The sequence below is a fragment of the Salvelinus sp. IW2-2015 genome, linkage group LG34 (assembly GCF_002910315.2).
Source record: "Salvelinus sp. IW2-2015 linkage group LG34, ASM291031v2, whole genome shotgun sequence".
Lineage (NCBI taxonomy): Eukaryota > Metazoa > Chordata > Actinopteri > Salmoniformes > Salmonidae > Salvelinus > Salvelinus sp. IW2-2015.
In genome coordinates, this window is record NC_036873.1 from 8102903 (window position 1) to 8125865 (window position 22963).

The following is a 22963-nucleotide window of genomic DNA, read 5'->3' on the forward strand; positions in this document are numbered from 1 at the left end:
GATGAAACCAAGATTGAACTCTTTGGCTGGAATGCCAAGCGTCACGTCCGGAGGAAACCTGGCACCATCCCTACGGTGAAGCATGGTGGTGGCAGCAGCCAGAGCCCGTACTTGAACCTGATCGAACATCTCTGGAGAGACCTGAAAATAGCTGTGCAGTGATGCTCCCCATCCAACCTGAAAGAGCTTGTAGCATCATACCCAAGAAGACTCGAAGCTGTAATCACTGCCACAGGTGCTTCAACAAAGTATTGAGTAAAGGGTCTGAATACTATTTAAATGTTGCTCTGAAAATATGGGGTATTGTGTGTAGATTGAGGGGAAAAAACAATTTAATACATTTTAGATTAAGGGTGTAACGTAAAGCTTTTTGAAAAAAGTCAAGGGGTCTGAAATGCTTTTCGAATGCACTGTACACCAGTAACATCTGGTGTCACTGGCAACTCGTGTAAAAACATGACTGAGGATGCATGTGTGCCAAAGCAATACAACATAACACACGTAATACACTTGCTACAATTGGTACACTCACAACAAGTGTAACAATGCTGTGGAAATAAATCAACCTGGACTTGGGGGTCGACGTAACATAGTAAAATGTGTGTATGTGTTTGAGTGTGTGAGAAAGTCATGTGAATGTGCATAGAGGCAGACAGTCAGATAGTGCAGATAGACATCGACACGTTTCTACCTCATTCAGTAAGATATGTTATGTTTCTTATGGCATGTATTAATTTGTATGTCCATCATCCATTTTATATGATATGTTACGTTCTCAAATTGTTTTGATATGTTACGAATTCCAATTTGTACAATATGRTATGAATTTGCAATACGGATTATGTTACGAGTTCCAATTTGTTATGGCTAACATTGGCTAGGTGTCTAACGTTAGCTAGGCTAGTGGTTAGGGTTATGTTTAGGGTTAAGATTAGGGTTTGCATTATGGGAAGGGTTAGCTAACATTCTTAAGTAGTTGCAAATCAGCTGAAATAATAAAGTAGTCCATGAGGTGATTTGAACACGCAACCTTTGGGATGCTAGATGATAATGTTACATGCCCACCCATGTCCRCTAAGCTTTCTTTGGACTGGGCTTGACGATTATATCAAATTCGWGAAAACATGGTCATTTAAGATATATATGAAATTACAGTGGCAAAAAAAGTATGTGAACCCCTTTGGAAATACCTGGATTTCTGCATAAATTGGTCAAAAAATTTGATCTGATCTTCATCTAGGTCACACCAATAGACAAACACAGTCTGCTTAAACTAATAACACACTAACAATTATACGTTTTCATGTCTTTATTGGGCACACCGTGTAAACATTCACAGTGCAGGGTGAAAAAAGTATGTGAACTCTTGGGTTTAATAACTGGTCGACCCTCCTTTGACAGCAATAACCAAATGTTTTCTGTAGTTGCGGATCAGACCTGCGCAACGGTCGGGAGGAATTTTGGACCGTTCCTCTTTACAAAACTGTGTCAGTTCAGCAGTTCTTGGAACTGCTCTTGAGGTCATGCCACAGCATCTCAAATCGGGTTGAGGTCAGGACTCTGACTGGGCCACTCCAGAAAACGTATTTTCTTCTGTTGTTGATTTACTTCTGTGTTTTGGGTCATTGTTCTGTTCCATCACCCAACTTCTGTTGAGCTGCAATTGGCGGACAGATAGCCTAACATTCTCCTGCAAAATGTCTTGATAAACTTGGGAATTAATTTTTCCGTCGATGATAGCAAGCTGTCCAGGCCCTGAGGCAGCAAAGCTGCCCCAAACCATGATGCTCCCTCCACCATACTTTACAGTTGGGATGAGGTTGATGTYCTGTYCCCTTTTTTCTCCACACATAGTGTTGTGTGTTCTTTCCAAACAACTCAACTGTAGTTTCATCMGTCCACAGAATATTTTGCCAGTAGCGCTGTGTAACATCCAGGTGCACTTTTGCAAACTTCAGACGTGCAGCAATGTTTTTTTTTTGGATAGCAGTGGGGCTTCTTCCATGGTGTCCTCCCACGAACACTATTCCTGTTTAGTGTTTTACGTATCGTAGACTCGTCAACAGAGATGTTAGTATGTTCCAGAGATTTCTGTAAGTCTTTAGCTGACACTCTAGGATTCTTCTTAACCTCATTGAGCATTCTGTGCTGTGCTCTTGCAGTCATCTTTGCAGGACAGCCAGTCCTAGGGAGAGTAGCAACAGTGCTGAACTTTCTCCATTCATAGACAATTTGTCTTACCGTGGACTGATGAACATCAAGGCATTTAGAGATACTTTTGTAACCCTTTCCAGCTTTATGCCAGTCAACAATTRTTAATCTTAGGTCTTCTGAGATCTCGTTTGTTCAAGGCATGGTTCACATCAGGCAATGCCTCTTGTGAATAGCAAACTCAAATTTTGTGAGTGTTTTRTATAGYGCAAMGCAGCTTTAATCAACATCTCCAATCTCYTCTCATTGATTGGACTCCAGGTTAGCTGACTCCTGACTCTAAATGAGCTTTTGGAGAAGTCAATAGACTAGGGGTTCACATACTTTTTCCAACCTACACTGTGAATGTTTAAATGATGCATTCAATATAGACAAGTAAAATATAATAATGTGTGTGTTATTAGTTTAAGCACACTATGTCTGTCTATTGTTGTGACTTAGATGAAGATCAGATCAAATTTGATGACTACTTTATGCAGAAATCCAGGAAATTCCAAAGGGTTCACATACTTTTTCTTGCCACTGTATATTTGTGTTCGTGGATGAATTTACTTCTGCCAGATGCCTTTTAGGAAGTTTTTGCAATGAAGACCATTGCACTACGTTTTTGCCCATTGAGTACCATTCAAAAAGACTACAGATGTTCAAAAACTACAAGGCTACTTCCTGAAAAACAAGGCTACTTACAATTCTTTAACATGAATTATAAACTGAATTGTAAGGGATAACTTGGTATTTACTTGCGGCTTTGTGGGGGGATTTTTGTTGTATGGTTGTGTTTGCTGCCAGCTTGAGGTAGTATGCTGACGTTACAGTTGTTATATGACGTTACAGTTCACAGCTTYGCAAAATTGATAACTGGATTATTTTGGATTTGAGACCAAATGTTTCATATGAGGCGACAGTACAGTGCCAACTTGAGTTTGAGGATATTTACATGCATATATGTTTTACTGTTTAGAAATGAAAGCACTTTATGTATCTAGACCTCCCTTTTGAATCTGTTTTTTTTTCTCCATATTTATTTGGACAAATTCACTTTTAGTGTATTAAAATAGTCAAAGGTTTGATATTTGGTCCCATATTTCTAGCACACAATGACTACATCAGGCTTGTGGCTCTACAAACTTGTTGYATGCATTTGCAGTTTGTTTTGGTTGTATTTTGGATTATGTTTTGCCCATGATGTATTATGTCATTTTGGAGTCACTTTTATTGTAAATAAGAATTTAAAAAACATTCTGAACACTTCTACATTAATGTGAATGCTACCATGATTATGGATATTCATCACTGAATCATGAATAATGATGAGTAAGAAAATTACAGAGGAACAAAGATCATACCCCCCAAAAAATTGTAAACTCCCCTTTGTTGTTCCACGAAATGATTGCTTTTTTGATATTTGATATTTTAAGTAGAAATTGTGCACGAATGTGGAATTTTCAAAGCCTGATATAATAAATGAAGTGCCCTTTAATATAGACCACATGGAAAATTCAACAAATCAGATTTTTTTATATGAATAAAGACATTTTGACATGTCCCTCTGTGCATCCTCTGTGACTTCTAGGAAGATTTTAACACACTTAACCCCAACATTTATTCAAGTTTCAATCATCATTGTAAAGCCCTAGTTATTTTGTTGCTTTGACAATGTCATTTCTGAAGATMATTATTTATACAATGTGATTAGTGATTCACTTTAAGGTCAACCCTGTTAAGTGAACTGAACTCTCGTTTTAATATGGTGAAACTATTCCTTTTTAAATTWGTTTTTCAAAGAAACATTGAACATCTAATAGTCAAATAATAGTGTAAAATCGGGTGAGTTGGTTCCCCTCTTTTTAGKCATTTTCAGTGTTTTGTGGCTGTTACCCATAGATAGACAGGCTAGAAATGTTTTAACAATTAAATGTTTTTGCTTAGCTTGTTTTCAATTGCCACTCTGTGTTGCACACAACAAACTTGTCACGTGGATTTATGGATGATTTAAGATGAATTCGTCAACCTTGTTACACAGGTTGACGTTTATTGTCATGAATCTTCCCCTGGAGGCAGAACTGAGCGATTTCCGRGAGCAGGGCCAGCTGCAAAGTCAAAATTGGTTMAKKWTTTTTTTATATCATTATTGTACAAATTAATAAAAACAAAAATMTGCTTTTTGGTCTTAATTTAAGGTTAGGATTAGGTTTTTGGGTTAGCAGAGTGGTTAAGGTTAGGGTTAAGGTTAGGGTTAGGTTTAAAATCAGATTGTATAACTTTGTGGCTGTGCCAGCTAGTGACAACTCTGCAGAGATMCCTTCAGGGCAAGATTCATGACAACAAATTCCAACCTGCGCCTGTTATGGTCAACTCTGTTCCTTTATTTGGCGCTTAAAACATGTTTTTTATTAAGTTGAACATCTGCCATTTATGACATAATATWTTTCACCAAGTTGCGCTACTCATAAGGCACCTAATTGTGAATCTGTAACTTTCTCACTCATCATTATTGACGATTCATTCATGATTATCCATAATCATGGTATCATCCACATTAATGTAGAAGTGTTCAGAAACATATTCTATTCTTATTTACAATAAATTACACAATACATTATTTACCATTCATTTCTATTTGGCACAACATAATCTGAAARATCCAAAACGTTTGTAGAGTCACAAACTTGTGCTAGGAATATGGGACCTACTAAACGTTTGACTAAATGTAATATACTAAATGTTTTTCTAGAGTTTGGGACTCTAATGTTCTATCTCTCAGAAATGTTAATCTTGTATTCTTTTGAATTTAACAACATGAATTTAGAGTACTATATAGGTAGAGAGCATTGAACAGAACAAGACTATGTCAATAACAAAATTTGGACAAAAATGCAGATAGAACCTTASTCTAGATTTGTCCAAATACTTATGGCTCCTTCAAATGGGGACTATAGTAGATACATAAAGTGCCTTCATTTCTAKATAGTAAAACAGATACTYTGTATGAAAATACCCTTGAATAAAAAGGTGATGTTCTGTACTTTCGCCTCATACAAAACAAAATGCTGGATGGAGTATAGAGCCAAATGAAAAGTTTAAGCTTCACTGTCTGAATAAATACGTAGATGGTTTTATGTATTGTGTTCATAATAAAAGAACTAGAGTCAAGGTTGGTCGTCTCGTTTTTGGAGTGTGTGGTTTTTACACTTGTTTTTCAGTACTAGAATAGTATTTATTTACGAGTCCATCAATATGAATTCTTTATACTATATTCCAATTAGCTGACACCATGAAACAGCATTCAATTGTACTTCAAAGCTCATATGCATTTAAAGGTATTTAATACAGAATACAGATATTACAATAAAAACATTCAAATAATTGCATGACTTTACCAAGTTTTTTATCTTTTTTTTACCAGGTACGTTGACTGAGAACATGTTATAATTTACAGCAACGACCTGGGGAATTTATCCTTTGAAAGGATAAACCATCCACCTGACATATCAAGAAGCTGATCATTACACCGGTGCACCTTGTGCTGGGGGCAATAAAAGGACACTCTAAAATGTGCAGTTTTGTCACACAATACAATGCCACAGATGTCTCAAGTTTTGAGGGAGCGTGAAATTGGCGTGCTGTCTGCAGGAATGTCCACCAMAAGTGTGCTCTTCACCGATGAATCCCGGTTTCAACTGTACCAGGCAGATGGCAGACAGCATGGTGTCGTGTGGGCGGGCCGTTTGCTYATGTCAACATTGTGAACAGTGCCCCATGGTGGTGGTGGGGTTATGGTATGGGCAGGCATAAGCTATGGACAACGAACACAATTGAGGCCCATTGTCATGSCATTCATTCCCCGCCATCACCCATGTTTCAGCATGATAATGCACGGCCCCATGACGCAAGGATCTGTACACAATTCCTGAAAGCTGAAAATATCCCAGTTCTTCCATGGCCTGCATACTCACCAGACAGGTCACCCATTGATCATGTTTGGGAGGCTCTGGATCGATGTGTACGACAGCCTGTTCCAGTTCCCACCAATATCCAGCAACTTCGCACAACCGTTGAAGAGGAGTGGGACAACATTCCACGGGCCACAATCAACAGCCTTTATATCTGTATCATGTGAAATCCATAGATTAGGGCCTAATAAATGTATTTCAGTTGAATGATTTCCTTATATGAACTGTAACTCAGTAAAATCTTTGAAATTGTTGCATGTTGCATTTATATTTACGCCTGCTACATTAGGTTAGTGTCCTGGCCTTGAATCCAAAATTGCATCATATTCCCTATGTAGTGSACTACTTTTGACCATGACCAAAAATAGTGCACTATATAGGGAATAGGTTACCAGTGGGATCAAACCATTTGGGTTGCTTATCTTTTGCACTACTCTGTAAACCTCAACCTGCCTCTCTCGCACAGGACATTTCTGATCCCCAGCCCCATGGGCACCCRTACAATTAACACATACTACTACTTTCCCCAATGCTACACATTCCTTTGTCCCTTCTGCATACTTCTCACACCTAGGAACCTCCCTCCTACACACTGCTGCCACATGCCCATAAGCTTGACACCTGTAACAACGTAATGTATTCGACACAAAATCTCGTACAGGATAACTTATATATCCTAACATCACTTTGTTGGGCAAAGACTCAACAACAAAACTCAAAAGAACAGTCTCTCCACTCTCTACTTCTGTCTCTCCACTCATGCCACCCTATCTGTGTCGCACCAAACAACGAGCATCACAAACACCGGGAATCTTCCCCTTTAGTTGGTCAGCTTTCACTTTTACCGCTACTCCAGTAATCACTCCTTTCAACGGCGCCCTTTCTTGAGAGCAAAACTATTCACGTCTTGCCTCTGGTGAAAGCGCTGCAGCTTTCCTCCTGGTTCACTGAGCGTGTGCAGCAGGCACGTGCACCGATAGGGGTAATACATGGAATGTTGMCAAACACATCAAACATATGGAAACAAGTTTGACTCCGTTCCATTGATTCCATTCCAGCCATTACYATGAGTCAGTCCTCCTATAGCTACTCCCACCAGCCTCCTCTGGTATATATATATATTTTTTTACACTGTTTTCGTCGTTGTTGTTCTGAACCCACTGCTCGCAAGTCCTCGTGACTTCGTCAAGTTCGCCACCCCCCACCTACATTGGTTGCGCATGCTGGTCTGCCCTGTCTTAACCACCAAATACTAAATATCATCACAAGCCATTAGCCAGCCAGACAAATACAGTATCATAAGTTGAAGATTATGAATATTATATTATGAAGTTATTATTTAAGAGCATTGAAGATAAATCATAATCAGTCCAAAAAAATATTGTGKCAGCTAACTAGCAGATTTACATCAATCATCAATATCAATGAWCAGCTGATAGCCCACCCTCTTTTCCCGATGTCAATGATGTCTTTAGGAGGCACTGTAACTAGCTTGCTTACAATTTGCGATGATGCGTGAGTGTGTTGTTGCATAAATAAATAGGCCTATGCTATGTTAAAAAAAAACGTTAAAAAAACATTTTGAGCACCTGCCCCTTGAAAGGTCTGTACACTGCACTGGTGTGAAAGCTGCACAGTGGGGGGGGGCACAAGTTACGTAACGCTGCGGCACTGTCCCTTTCAGAGCGAAGGACAATGAGGAGTTGGTATGCACATGACAGGGCGACAGGCTGACTACTGTCTCTTAGAAAACACATCTCTTACATCTTTTACAATTTACAGGAAGCAGAACGAGACATGCATTCATATTTGAATCGTGCYTACYTAAATGYGCTGTATAATACTYTAGCTGTGAATACTATTTATTCTAATCTGTGCTTTGCTATATCATATTTCTGTTGTGAGTGTGTTGTTGTGGGTTTGTTTTTGTTTTCCCCAATTATTTTAGAAGATGCTGAGTATACTATAACTTATGACACATTACCGGAATTACAATTGCATTACAACCTGACCTGTGAGGTATGGTTTTCAACAGTAGAGGGCAATAGAGATTCATATATGGTGGAAACCACTCACTAGTCAATTATTTTGCTGCCTCTCAAGACAAGGGACAGACTGTCGAAACATAACTCAACACTAAYTATCCACACGTGTTTGATGGAATGCATTGTAAAAATTGGCGGTGAGTTCCCTAAACGAGACGAGAAATGCTTCTCTAGAAGGCAACGATGTAACCAAGGTTACAGCAAAGTAAGTAAACAGAGAGAAAAAACACACATAGAATGATTGATATTTGAGTCGCCTCTGGCCTTAATAAAAAAAAAGAGTAATTKATATGAAATACATTTTATGGCTTAGGGGCATACACTTGTGGTGGTTTCTTAATAAGTGCTATGAATCCTTGTCAGTAATCAGCTCCYRAGCAGAAGTTGGGTCTTCCGTGACCTTTTGACTCTCTGGAGGGCTGATGTGTATCAGATGAGATTGTGCTGAGCGGGAACAAAACATGTACATACACCAAGGTTATTAAACTAAAACTAAAGCTGAAACTGAAACTAATCATGAAAAAACAATTGCGTAAACTAACTTGATTCTTCTTACATGTACTACTAAAGTTAAAAAGCTTTAGATTGGTGTAAACATGGGTGAGAGAGAGTTTCCTTCCACCATATTTTTTTACACCAGTCTCTGCGCCATTCCTTTTAAATCCAAGTCACACTGAGATTGACTTTATATKATTTAAACCTAACCTATGACCTGACCCTGACCCATCACCTTATCTATTACTGCCCCTCAATTGCACACTGACCCCTGAGGAATAACAAAGACTGTCTTGGAGATACCAAGTAACCTACCCAGGGAGCACAACATGTCTTTTCAGCATCTTTTCAACCAAAAATAATATTTTGCTCATAGGGAACAAGTTCTGACGTTCATTGTGAAATCCATTAGTTATGTGTGTTCTGTTCTCTAGACTGTGTTCTGTAGCGTTCTGTAGCCTGGCTGTGAATGTGATGCAGAGCAATGTCGACTGAACTTTGTTTTCTAATTGATCGTCCGAGCCAAGAGAGAGTTACACAGAGTATACAAAACATGAAGAACTTACTCCATGACACACTGACCAGGTGAATCCAGGTGAAAGCTATGATCCCTTATTGATGTCACTTGTTAAATCCACTTCAATCAGTGTAGATGAAGGGGAGGAGACAGGTTAAAGAAGGATTTTTAAGCCTTGAGACAAGTGAGACATGGATTGTGTATGTGTGCCATTCAGAGGGTGAATGGCCAAGACAAAAGATTGAAGTGCCTTTGAACGGGTTATGGGTCTGTGTCAAGAACTGCAACGTTGCTGGATTTTCACACTCAACAGTTTCCTGTGTGTCAAGAATYGTCCACCACCCAAAGGACATCCAGCCAACTTGACACAACATGGGGAAGCATTGGAGTCAACAAGAGCCAGCATCCCTGTGGAACGCTTTCGACGCCTTGTAGAGTCCATGTCCCAACGAATTGAGGCTGTTTTGAGGGCAAAGCGCAGCTCAATGTTAAGGTGTTCCTAATGTTCGATAAGTTAAATAGTTTAGCTTCCAAATCATTTAATTTAATATATTAAAAAGCAGCTTGTCTGCAGTTGAAGTGGTGTGGGGTGTACCACAACAGCAGAATGATGTGGGCGTGTTCCAATCATAAAAAATATTAATGCGAGTAGGGCACTGATTGGCCAGCTCATCCTTCTCAGGAGGAAATAGCAAGCATTTTTGAGGTGTGGGTTTTGAAGTSTTTTTTTCTCTCCAATTTATCCTTTTGGACACAAACCATATTTTTTCCAACCCTATGGAGATCACTGCTTACTRAAAACAGGCCTGTATAGAATGCCTTAATCACTTTGAATCTAGTATACATTGCTAGTAGACTTCCATCACCCCAGTGAGTGTTGTCACACGTTCTTTCTTAAAGGAACTGTAAAGTGAAAATCTCKTTTTTAAAAGTTAATGTTCTGTTGACTCATACCCAGATAATGTAGTTGTCTCATCCTATACTCATCTTTGTGTCCAAAGAATATGGTTTGTTTACTAAATGTACTTCATGGCCAAGTAGTCCTAGGGATGAGCATCATGTGAAKATCACCAGATATGCGTGTTTATCTAGAACAAACCTATTTTTTGGCTAAGTGTGTGTGTACGTGTCCCTCCTCTGTGTGTGTATGTGCGTGTGTACATGTGTGCATGTGTGTGTCATGCCTCATAAACTTGCCAAATGTCTTTTTCACCTCTCCGCACAAGATGCACATTTTGGGGAGTAAAACACTGATATAGTCTGTTCTATTGTTTTATTAACTCTTTAGCACGTTTGGGCCGTGTATGAGCAATCTTCTCGCATAAAGGCCATATGGGAAAAACACTGAGTAGARGTCAYCAATWCACTTCTGTGTACAAAACGGGACATAATAGCTAACATTAGCCTGGAATGATGAAGTGCACAATCTCCTATTCTAGCTGGAAGAATCCTTCTATTCAGCCTGTACCAGGTAGCAGGCTTCCTCCTCGCCCGCCCCACTCATGCCCGGTTATGTCAGGGGGGCCGGTGCCAGTCTAGCACCCAGAGTGCCACACTCAAAGGGCCTTTGTAGACACTGCCATCCTTCCTTCCCTCCTGACCAACCCCCGCTGTCCATTCAGGACGGTCACATCSCACGCCCACTCCGTGCCTGCCGTGCTCCGTCTCACAATGTGCCCCTGTCACGGGCGCCTCGTTGGCATGCACAGGCCGTGGTGTTCGTCTGGAACGGGCGCGCTCCTTGACGCCTGTCACAGGATAAGGGAAACGAGGGATACAGGCTTGTGATAGGGTGGTGATGACTGCTTCCGGAATCCGTTGGGAACTCATTCAAATCCTCTTATCATTAGTCTGGGAAGATTCCTCACTACGGAAGCTAGCGGGAAATTCAATGACAATCATCCCTTTAACGATGAGGTGAGATGAGATAAGATGGTAAACAAAAAATAAGACCCTCAAGAAATTCCACAAATTCACAATTGAGAGCATCCTGTCGGGGTGTATCACCGTCTGGTACGGCAATTCACTGTCCGCAACCAGCCAAGGCTAGGGAGGTTCCGGTGCCGTAGCGCAGTACTCACCAGGGGAACACTGCCTGCCCTCCAGGACATCTACATCACCTGGTGTCACAGGATGGCCAAGAAGATCATCAAGGAACTCAGCCACCCGAGCCCGACCTGTTCACCCCGCTGCCATCTAGATGACGAAGTCAACAGGTGCATCAAAGCTGGGACCGAGAGACTGAAAAACAGCTTTTATCCCCAGGCCATCACTCTGTTAAATAGTCACCACATGCCGGCCTCCGCCCTGTACCCTGCCTTGACACTTAGTCTTTTATTTGTATTATTTTTTTATTTAYCCWTTATTTAACTAGGCAAGTCAGTTAAGAACAAATTATTATTTACAATGACAGCCGACCAAAAGGCAAAAGGCCTCCTGCGGGGARGGGACAAAACACACATCACGACAAGAGACACKACAACACTACATAAAGAGAGACCTAAGACAACAACATAGCATGGCAGCAACAGATGACAACACAGKATGTTAGCAACACAACATGACAACAACATGGTATCAACACAACATGGCAGCAGCCCAACATGGTAGCAGCACAAAACATTGGACAAACATTACAGGGCACATACAACAGCACAAAGGGCAAGAAGGTAGAGACAACAACACATCACACGAAGCAGCCACAACTGTCAGTAAGAGTGTCCATAATTGAGTCTTTGAATGAAGAGATAAAACTGTCCAGTTTGAGTGTTTGTTGCTGCTCGTTCCAGTCGCTAGCTGCAGCGAACTGAAAAGACGTGCGACCCAGGGATGTGTGTGCTTTGGGGACCTTTAACAGAATGTGACAGGCAGAACGAGTGTTGATTGRGGAGGATGAGGGCTGCAGTAGGTATCTCAGATAGGGGGGTGTGAGGCCTAAGAGTGTTTTATAAATAAGCATCAACCAGTGGGTCTTGTGACGGGTATACAGAGATGACCCGTTTACAGAGAAGTATAGACAGGCAGTGGCTGCTGTCTCAGCCACTGCCTGTCACCAAGGGTGTACCCAATGGCTCGATCTAGCCGCTCGTGAGCACCCTTACCTACCGATTTATAAATTACGTCTCCGTAATCTAGCATGGGTAAGATGGTCATCTGAATCAGGGTTAGTTTGGCAGCTGGGGTGAAAGAGGAGCGATTACGATAGAGGAAACAGGCAAAAGGTAGCCTAGTACTTAGAGAGTTGGGCCAGTAACCGAAAGTTTGCTAGATCGAATCCCCGAGCTGACAAGGTAAAAATCCGTCGTTCTGCCCCTGAACAAGGCAGTTAKCCCACTGTTCCTAGACCGTCACAGTTAGGATCAGCTTGATCTCCCCCTTTAAATAAAGGACGCACCATGGCTGCCTTCCAAGCAATGGGAACCTCCCCAGAGAGGAGAGACAGGTTCAAAAGGTCATAGATAGGCTTGGCGATGATAGGGGCAGCAACCTTAAAGAAAAAAGGGTCTAAACCCTCTGACCCAGATGTTTTTTTGGGGTCAAGTTTAAGGAGCTCTTTTAGCACCTCGGACTCAGTGACCGCCTGCAGGGAGAAACTTTGTAGCTGGGCAGGGGAAAAAGAGGGAGGGGCATCAGGCTAGTCGCATTAGAAGGGGTGGGAGATGAGGAAAAGTTGGATGGGCTAGGAGGCATGGCTGAGTCAAATAGGAATCCTGACTTAATGAAGTGGTGATTAAAGAGCTCAGCCATGTTTTCCTTGTCAGTAACAATCACATCATCAACATTAAGGGACATGGGAAGCTGTGAGGAGGAGGGTTTATTCTCCAGGTCTTTAACCGTTTTCAAGAACTTCTTGGGGTTAGAACCACAAAGAGACAAGTGCTCCTTAAAGTAACTAACTTTGGCCTTATTTTTCATTTGGCTGAACGAGAGCCTGAGTCAGCCTGAGTATGCATGTGCCGAGCCTTTCGCCAAATGGAATTCCTGAGGTGGAGTAATTCTGCAAGATCACGGTCAAACCAGGGTCTGAACCTGTTTTTAATACAAATTTTCTTTATGGGGGCGTGTTTGTTAACAATACCACTGAAAATATCAAAAAAGAAGGTCCAAGCGTCTTCGACAGAGGGGATSAAACTGATTCTATACCAATTTAGAGCCTATCATCCTGTACTCTACCCTGCACCTTAGAGATTGCTGCCCTATATACATAGTCATTGAACACTGTTCACTTTAATAATGTTTACATACTGTTTTACCCACTTCATATGTATATACTGTATTCTAGTCAAGGATCATCCTATATATCTACTGCTGTACAAACCTTCATTTTCTATTCATATACTGTCCTTACACACCATTATATACATATACATATACACATACACACACCCACACATACACTTACAGTGCATTTGGAAAGTATTCAGACCCCTTGACTTTTTCCACATTTTGTTACATTACAGCCTTATTTTAAAATGGATGAATTTGCTTTAATTTACTCTTTAATCTACATACAATACCATAATGACAAAGCAAAAAAACAGGTTTTTAGACATTTTTGCAAATGTATATATATAAAACAAAACTTTACTCAGTAGCTTGTTGAAGCACCTTTGGCATCGATTAGAACTCAAGTCTTCTGGGTTTGACGCTACAGCTTGGCACACCTGTTATTTGGGAAGTTTCTCCCATTCTTCTCTGCAGATCCTCTCAAGCTCTGTCAGGTTGGATGGGGAGTGTCACTGCACAGGTATTTTCCGGTTTCTCCAAGAGAAGTTCGATTGGGTTCAAGTCCGGCACTGGTTGGGCCACTCAAGGACATTACAGAAACTTGATGATGAAGCCACTCCTGCGTTGTCTTGGCTGTGTGCTTCGGGTCATTGTCCTGTTGGAAGGGGAAACTTCGCCCCAGGCTGAGGTCCTGAGCACTCTGGAACAGGTTTCCATCAAGGATCTCTCTGTACTTTGCTCCGTTCATCTTTCCCTCGATCCTGACCAGTACCTGCCGCTGAAAAACATCCCCAGGCATGATTCTGCCACCACCATGCTTCACCGTAGGGGTGGTGCCACGGTTTACTCCAGACGTGACGCTCGGCATTCAGGCCAAAGAGTTCAATCTTGGTTTCATCACACCAGAGAATCTTGTTTCTCATGGTCTGAAGTCCTTTCGGTGGCTTTTTGCAAACTCCAAGTGGGTTGTCATGTGCCTTTTACTGAGGAGTGGCATCCGTCTGGCCACTCTACCATAAAGGCCTGATTGGTGGAGTGTTGTAGAGATGGTTGTCCTCTGTAGGTCTCCCCCTCTCCACAGAGGAACTCTGGAGCTCTGTCAGAGTGGCCATCGGGGTCTTCTCCCCCGAATGCTCAGTTTGGCCAGGTGACCAGCTCTAGGAAGAGTCTTGGTGGTTTAACTTCTTCCCTTTAAGAATGATGGAGGCCACTGTGTTCTTGGGAACCTTCAATGCTGCAGATATTTTTTGGTACCCTTCCCCAGATCTGTGCCTCGACACAATCCTGTCTCGGAGCTCAATGGACAATTRCTTCGACCTCTTGGTTTCGTTTTTGCTCTGACATACAGGTGTGTGCCTTTCCAAATAATGTCCTATTCATTGAATTTACCACAGGTGGATTCCAATCAAGCTGTAAAAACATCTCAAGGCTGATCAATGGAAACAGGATGCACCTGAGCTCAATTTTGAGACTCATAGCAAAGGGTCTGAATACTTATGTAAATAAGGTATTTCTGTTTTTTCTTTTTAATACATTTGCAAAAATCTCTAAACTGTTTTCGCTTTGTCATTTTYGGGTATTGTGTGGAGAATGATGAGGAAAATATATAATTTAATCCATTTTAGAATAAGGCTGTAATGTAACAAAATGTGGAAAAAGTCAAGGGGTCTGAATACTTTCCGAATGCACTGTACTGTATATATATATATATATATTCCAGACATTGCTCATTCTGGTATTTCTTAATTTCATTATTAAAAATGTTTGGGTTTGTGTGGATTGTTTTCTATTGTTAGGTATTACTGCACTGTTGGAGATAGAAACAAAAACAATATTTAACTGCACCTGCAATAACATCTGCAAAATATGTGTACGAGACCAATACCATTTGATTWGATTTGATTTGAAAAATAGTTTTGTTTCCTTTTGGTCCAGTTGTACTGGACTAATCCCATTGATTATATAGGTGACTCTTGACACCTGGGATCTAGGCTAATTCAGTTTGAGTCAATGCATGATGCTTTTTATTGTTCTAGAATCTAGACTAGTCATSATCACCAGACAGTGTTTGACTGTAGAGCAATATCAGGTTGTGACATCTTAACCACTATCTCAGCTCATTCACTGAGACTGAGATCCCAATGATGACATTGTTAATGTGCAGTCAATAAGTTGGGTGACTAAATAAATAATGCTCAATAGAATCTCAATAGAATTATTTCTAGCCAAGTATGTTACACCAACTTCTATAGGCATATAAATGTAAATAACAAACATACTATGATTTTTTATTCTCTATAATAAAATAGTCTGCATGTGAATGCATGCATTTTTTMGGGGGGYAAATGGCGCCGGAGGGGAGYGCTGCCGTTTTATTGGCTCAGAACCYACCATGCTATTTTGTTTGTTTTTTCGCATTGTTCGTTACTTGTTTTGCACATAATGTTGCTGCTACCGTCTCTTATGASCYAAAAGAACTTCTGGACATCAGAACTGCGGTTGCTCACCTCAAACTGGACGAAYAGTTCTTCTTCAATGAGTCGGACACGAGGGATATACTACAGACACCCGACCAGGCCCAGATCCCRGTGATTCGCTCAAAAAGGAAATGGAGGTTTRGCGGAAAGAGATCAGGGTGCCTTGTGAGGATCAGGCGATGAGTGGCTAATCTTCCCTTGCCTTCCGTTCTGCTAGCTAACGTTCAATGGCTGGAGAATAAATGGGATGAACTGAAAGCACGTATATCCTACCAACGGGACATTAAAAACTGTAATATCTTATGTTTCACAGAGTCGTGGCTGAACGACGACATCAAGAACATACAACTGGCGGGTTATACACATTATCGGCAGGACAGAACAGCAGCCTCTGGTAAGACACGGGCGGGGGCCTATGCATATTTGTAAACAATAGCTGGTGCACGAAACCTAAGGAAGTCTCAAGGTTTTGCTCGTCTGAGGTAGAGTATCTCATGATAAGCTGTAGACCACACTATCTACCTAGAGAGTTTTCATCTGTATTTTTCGTAGCTGTCGACATACCACCACAGACCGAGGCTGGCACGAAAACCGCACTCAATGAGCTTTATTCCGCCATAAGCAAACAGGAAAACGCTCATCCAGAGGCGGCGCTCCTAGTGGCTGGGGACTTTAATGCAGGGAAACATAAATCAGTTTTACCTCATTTCTATCAGCATGTTAAATGTCCAACCAGAGGGAAGATAATTCTAGACCACCTTTACTCCACACACAGAAATGCGTACAAAGCTCTCCCTCTGCCCTCCATTTGGCAAATCTGACTATAACTCTATCCTCCTGATTCCTGCTTACAAGCAAAAATTAAAGCAGGAAGCATCAGTGACCCGTCTATATAAAAAAGTGGTCAGATGAACTCAGAACTGTTTTGCTAGCACAGACTGGAATATGTTATGGATTCTTCCGATGGCATTGAGGAGTACATCACATCAGTCACTGGCTTTATCAATAAGTGCATCGAGGACAATAAGTGCATCGAGGACGTTGACCCCAGAGTGACTGTAGGTACATACCCCAACCAGAAGCCATGGATTACAGGCAACATCCGCACTGAGCTAAAGGGTAGAGCTGCCGCTTTCAAGGAGCAGGACTCTAACCCGGAAGCTTATAAGAAATCCTGCTATGCCCTCCGACGAACCATCAAACAGGCAAAGCGCCAATACAGGACTAAGATCGAATCGTACTACACCGGCTCCGACGCTCGTCGGATGTCAGGGCTTGCAAACTATTACAGACTACAAAGGGAAGCACAGCCGAAAGCTGCCCAGTGTCACGAGCCTACCAGACGAGCTAAATAACTTCTATGCTTGCTTTGAGGCAAGTAACACTGAAACATGCATAAGAGCATAAGCTGTTCCAGACGACTGTGGTATCACGCTCTCCGCAGCCGATGTGAGTAAGACCTTTAAACAGGTCAACATTCACAAGGTCGCTGTGCCAGACGGATCAGCCTGCTCTGACCAACTGGCAATGTGCTCAATCACACTATTTATCTTCTCCCTGTCTGAGTCTGTAATACCAAACTGTTTCAAGCAGACCACCATAGTCCCTGTGCCCAAGAACACTAAGTAGCCTGCCTTAATGACTACCGACCCGTAGCACTCATGTATGTAGCCATGACATGCTTTGAAAGGCTGGTCATAGCTCACATCAACACCATTATCCCAGAAATCCTAGACCCACTCAATTTGCATACTGCACCAACAGATCCACAGATGATGCAATCTCTATCGCACTCCACACTGGCTTTTCCCCCATTGGACAAAAGGAACACCTATGTTAGAATGCTATTCATTGACTACAGCTCAGCGTTCAACACCATAGTGCCCTCAAAGCTCATCACTAAGCTAAGGACCCTGGGACTAAACACCTCCCTCTGTAACTGGATCCTGGACTTTCTGACAAACCGGCGCCCAGGTGGTAAGGGTAGGTAACAACACATCCGCCACGCTAATCCTCAACACGTTGGCCCCTCAGGGGTGCGTGCTCAGTCCACTCCTGTACTCCCTGTTCACTCATGACTGCACGGCCTGGCACGACTTCAACACAATCATTAAGTTTGCTGATGACACAYCAGCCTGATCACCGACAACGGCGAGACAGCCTATAGGGAGGAGGTCAGAGACCTYACCGTGTGGTGCAAGGACAACAACCTCTCCCTCAACYTGATCAAGACAAAGGAGYTGATTGTGGACTAGAGGAAAGGGAGGACCGAGCACACCCCCATTCTCATCGATGGGGTCGTAGTGGAGCAGYTTGAGTGCTTCAAGTTCCTTGGCTTCCACATCACCWACAAACTAACATGGTCCAAACACACCAAGACAATCATGAAGAGGGCATGACAAAACCTATTCCCRCTCAGGAGACTGAAAAGATTTTGCATGGGTCCTCAGATCCTCAAAAGGTTTTACAGCTGCACCATKGAGAGCATCCTGACGGGTTGCATCACTGGTATGGCAACTGCTCGGCCTCTGACCGCAAGGCACTACAGAGTGTAGTGCATACGGCCCAGTACATCACCGGGGCCAAGCTTCTGCCATCCAGGACCTCTATACCAGGCGGTGTCAGAGGAAGGCCCTAAAAATTGTCAAAGACTCCAGCCCCCCTAGTCATTGACTGTTCTCTCTGCTACCGCATGGTAAGCGGTCCCGGAGTGCCAAGTCTAGGTCCAAAAAGCTTCTAAACAGCTTCTACCCCCAAGCTATAAGACTCCTGAACAGCTAATCAAATGGCTACCCAGACTATTTGATTAGTTGCATACCGGTACCCCCTGTATATAGCCCTGCTATTGTTATTTACTGCTGCTCTTTTATTATTTGTTATTCTTATCTCTTATTTTTTGGGAGGTATTTTCTTAAAACTGCATTGTTAGTTGAGGGCTTGTAAGTAAGCATTTCACTGTAAAGGTCTACACCTGTTGTATTTGGCGCATGTGACAAATAGAATTAGATTTGATTTCCCCCCAGGTGGTAATACCATTATAATCATCATCATAATGTAAACAATTTTAAATCCCGACGCCAGCCAGGCAGACTCTATACTCATCTGTAAACTGGTCATCTCTGTATACCCGTCGCAATACCCACTGGTTGATGCTTATTTAAAACACCTCTTAGGCCTCACTCCCCCCTATCTGAGATATCTACTGAGATATCTATCATCCTCCACATACAACACCCGTTCTGCCAGTAACATTCTGTTAAAGGTCCCCGAAGCACACACCTCCCTTGGTCGCTCCTCTTCAGTTCGCTGTAGCTASCGACTGGAATGAGCTACAACAAACACTCAAACGAGACAGTTTACGCAATCTCTTCATTCAAAGACTCAATTATGGACACTCTTACTGACAGTTATGGCTGTTTTGTGTGATGTATTGTTGTCTATACCTTCTTGCCCTTTGTTCTGTGCCCAATAATGTTTGTACCGTGTTTTGTGTTGCTGCCTTGCTATGTTGTTMTCTTTAGGTCTCTCTTTGTGTAGTGTTGTCTCTCTTATTGTGATGTGTGTTTTGTCCTTTATTTATATTGTATTTATTTTTAATCCCAGGCCCCGTCCCCTCATGAGGCCTTTAGCCTTTTGGTAGGCCGTCATTGTAAATAAGAATTTGTTCTTAACTGACTTGCCTAGTTAAATAAAGGTTTAATAAAAAAAGGGGGGGTGGGTTCTCCCATCTCTGATGCCAGCCAGGAAAAACACAGCATATGCCAGCCAGCCAGGAAAAACTACGTGAGCATTGCATCAATTCCTCCTTCCAACCAGAACACAGCAATCCCGCGTATGCACTGTACACGACTCTGTCTCCGTTAAACGGGCTAGGAGGAGGGACTACGAGCACTACGTGCTTGAAGAACCGTTCAAAATTGACCACGAGAATATTGTACACCTGGAAATCAACATATATAGTCGTCTGAGGAGCAGTTGTCGCCTTTTTGAATCGGTTTAATTGATCGTGATGTCCGCTTCGCAGTTTTCTGTCTGTTACAGTGTTGATAAATATTGCTACATAGCTAGCCAGCAAGCCAATATCGAGCAAACCGGAGTCAACCACCAACATCGCGAGTTGAATGAAGACGCTTTGCATGGGCWGTAGCCTATCCCGTGTAGATAAGACAGTTGTGTAGCTAACGTTACTGTAGCTAGTTATCTGAAGTGCAGCGTTTTTGTTTGTTTTATTGGCCTGCTATTTCTCTCATTGGTATCGGTGAAGAAGAGACGAGCAGATATCGAGGACGGTATTGATTGGTAAGTGTCCTAATATTTGTGTTGCTTTGCAGCGTCAAACGTGACTATACAGGTTTGTATGTTAATAGGCGTGGTTGCAGTTGGGATATCGTTGTAAAAGCTAGTTTATTTGTCTGATGTGTGTATATAAATATATATGATAGGGATTCAACCGTAACCATCGTTTCATCGATTTTTGAAAATACGCCCCCCTWCGCTAACGATGGACGAGCAAAATGCATTTAGACCCATTATCAGCTGTGCGTTGGCGTACGTCTCGTTGGCAAAAAATGTGATCATATTTTCATAACAGTAAAATGTGAAACTCAAGTCAATATTGTATAAGTCGATACAWTCAGCGTTGTTGATAAGCAGGTGTAGTACTTGTTAGGCCTAGCTCGTGCTGTGGATATCAGTCGCTCGTGATAAACTGCGTATTCAATTATTTTGTACATCAGACAGACTGATTAACGAATTGTACATTTTCTATGCAGTTTCACTTTTGATACGCATTGGCTCTTGGTTCAGCAAACCTGAAAGTGAAGTTACGAATTTTGCACACGCAATAGAATGTTCTAGACGTGRTCCTATTCGAAGTGCTGTTGGCTGGCTTTTTCTCGACCATGCATGTGCTTAGTAAAGTGCTAACGTTATATAAACAAAGGAGTAATGTCAGACAGCACCATTTTCTTCCCTGTTGACGTAGACTAAGTTGTTTCACATAATTGCATATTATTACAGGGTTGGTGTCATTAGTGGATGGGAAGAAAGGGTTTAGGTAATGCATTAACCCTTACCTGCCCGGCACAGACTGCTGTTTTAATGTAGTTTTTATTTTATGTAGCCTTTATTTAACTGGGAAAGTCCGTTAAGAACACATTCTTATTTACAATGATGGCCTACCCCGGCSAAACCTGGACGATGCTGGCCCAATTGTGCGCCACACTATGGGACTCCCAATCACAGCCGGATGTGATACAGCCTGGAATCAAACCTGGGACTGTAGTGACGCCTCTTGCACTGAGATGCAGTAACTTAGAGCGCTGCGCCACTCGGGAGCCCACTCGGGAGTTTGAGGATCGCCTTTAGCTACTGCACATGCAGCATCTACTCTTCCTGGGGTCCACAGAAAACTGTTCTGGCTAAAAACATGCTATAGAACTCACTGGCTTCTGACTCAAGATGCTCTGCATGTGTCATGCCATGTGCACACAGATTGTTGAATAGCTAAAGGCTTAACTCTGTATTCTCTGTGCCTCAGATTCAGTCCCTTGTGAACATTTAGTTTTTTACAGTTCCACTGTAAACCTAGTGTACCAAGAGTTTCACAGTGCCCCCTCCCCTCATGGGAAAGGCTATTAATTTAGTTTTTTACAGTTCCACTGTAAACCTAGTGTACCAAGAGTTTCACAGTGCCCCCCCCCTCCCCTCATGGGAAAGGCTATTAAGTGGTAATCAGATACTTTTTATTGTGCGCAGTTAGCCTTTTCTACATCTTGGCTGCTGAGGGACGAATGAACAATAGAACAAACACCCACCCTCGGAGAGTCAGACTGGAGGAGGGTCAACTGCATAATTTCTCTCAAGGACCTCTCCACTTCAAATATGAAATCAAAGGTGTCATGTTCATTAGGGCACAGAACGGAAAAAGGTTTGAAAACGTTTTGGAACGAAAAATGAATGCGTTTCTCATTGCCTAATGAACATGACCAAGGACTCTAAAGCCATAGGAAGGTGACGCCACCTGGCCACCCAAATGCATACCCCGTTTACCAAACCTATCTGTCACTGGAGCCGTACAGTATATGACAGGCTTCATGCTGCGCTCGCTAATCCCAAATTACGAAATTCTGCTGTTTGGAGCAGGGGTGAAAGTAAGGCGGTTMAAATAAATAGTGGGGGTATGCCATACCGGTAAAATATGAGCCTATCAAAATTAATACAACATGTCTAAAAAAAAAAAAAACTATAGGCTAATACACCATTATTTAACATGACTGCATGTCAGCCGCATGAGAAATGTGCGAATTGACCTGAAACTGGGGAGTATACGCTGACCGAGGCGCACATGGACAACAGTGGATGGATGATGCATCAATTCAGGCTACAAGTGTAGGCCTATTGACAATCGCAGACTTTCATTACACGTAGGTGTTTTGTGACTGTCCCTTTCCATTCATTAAATAGCGGGTGCACTATTGGGGTTTGGATGCTGAYATTATTTTGTGAGTGAACGAATGATCGCTTGTTTGACAGTCGGATGAAAACATCGTGACTGGTTGTGTTTATGCCACGTTAAAAGGCATAGGCGGCGTGTCCATAAGGCTAGGGAAAGCTAGGTTTTCCCTAAAGTAAATTMAATTAAATTGCCAAAATGTATATAGTCTAATTACCTTACTCCTGTCTATACAGAAAGAAAGAAAAAATCGTTCAAAATAGGTTCCCACACCAGAAAGCATGATTTGGCCACAGAGGATCATTAGCTTCTTAAAAAACAACCTGTCGATTGTTTTAAATCACATAGCCTACAGTCGGAAGGGCCCGCAATTTGAGCAGCGCGCGCTGCAAATACCAATAGGTGATTAAGTTGCAACTGTCAGTGAAAAGCCGAGTGAAACAGCCAGGCATATTGCAATATTTAAAAATACAATCGTCGAAAAAGAGTTTGGAAAGCAAATGGCTATTGCTGTAAAGAGATGACAATGAAAAGACTCCAATCTATCTTTTAGTTATAAAAATTATTAATTGAGCGAACAGTAG

The 22963-nt window shown here is 42.0% G+C and overlaps 1 protein-coding gene across 1 annotated transcript in view; it reads left to right on the forward strand.

Annotated features, from left to right (window-relative positions):
- Window positions 1–19738: 19738 nt before the first annotated feature.
- LOC111958472 (RING finger protein 24) overlaps window positions 19739–22963 on the forward strand; it is a 54643-nt gene continuing 51418 nt past the window's right edge. The window contains exon 1 of the mRNA XM_023979729.2: window positions 19739–20224. The gene's annotated coding sequence lies outside the window, so the exon portion shown is untranslated. The remainder of the gene's footprint in view (window positions 20225–22963) is intronic.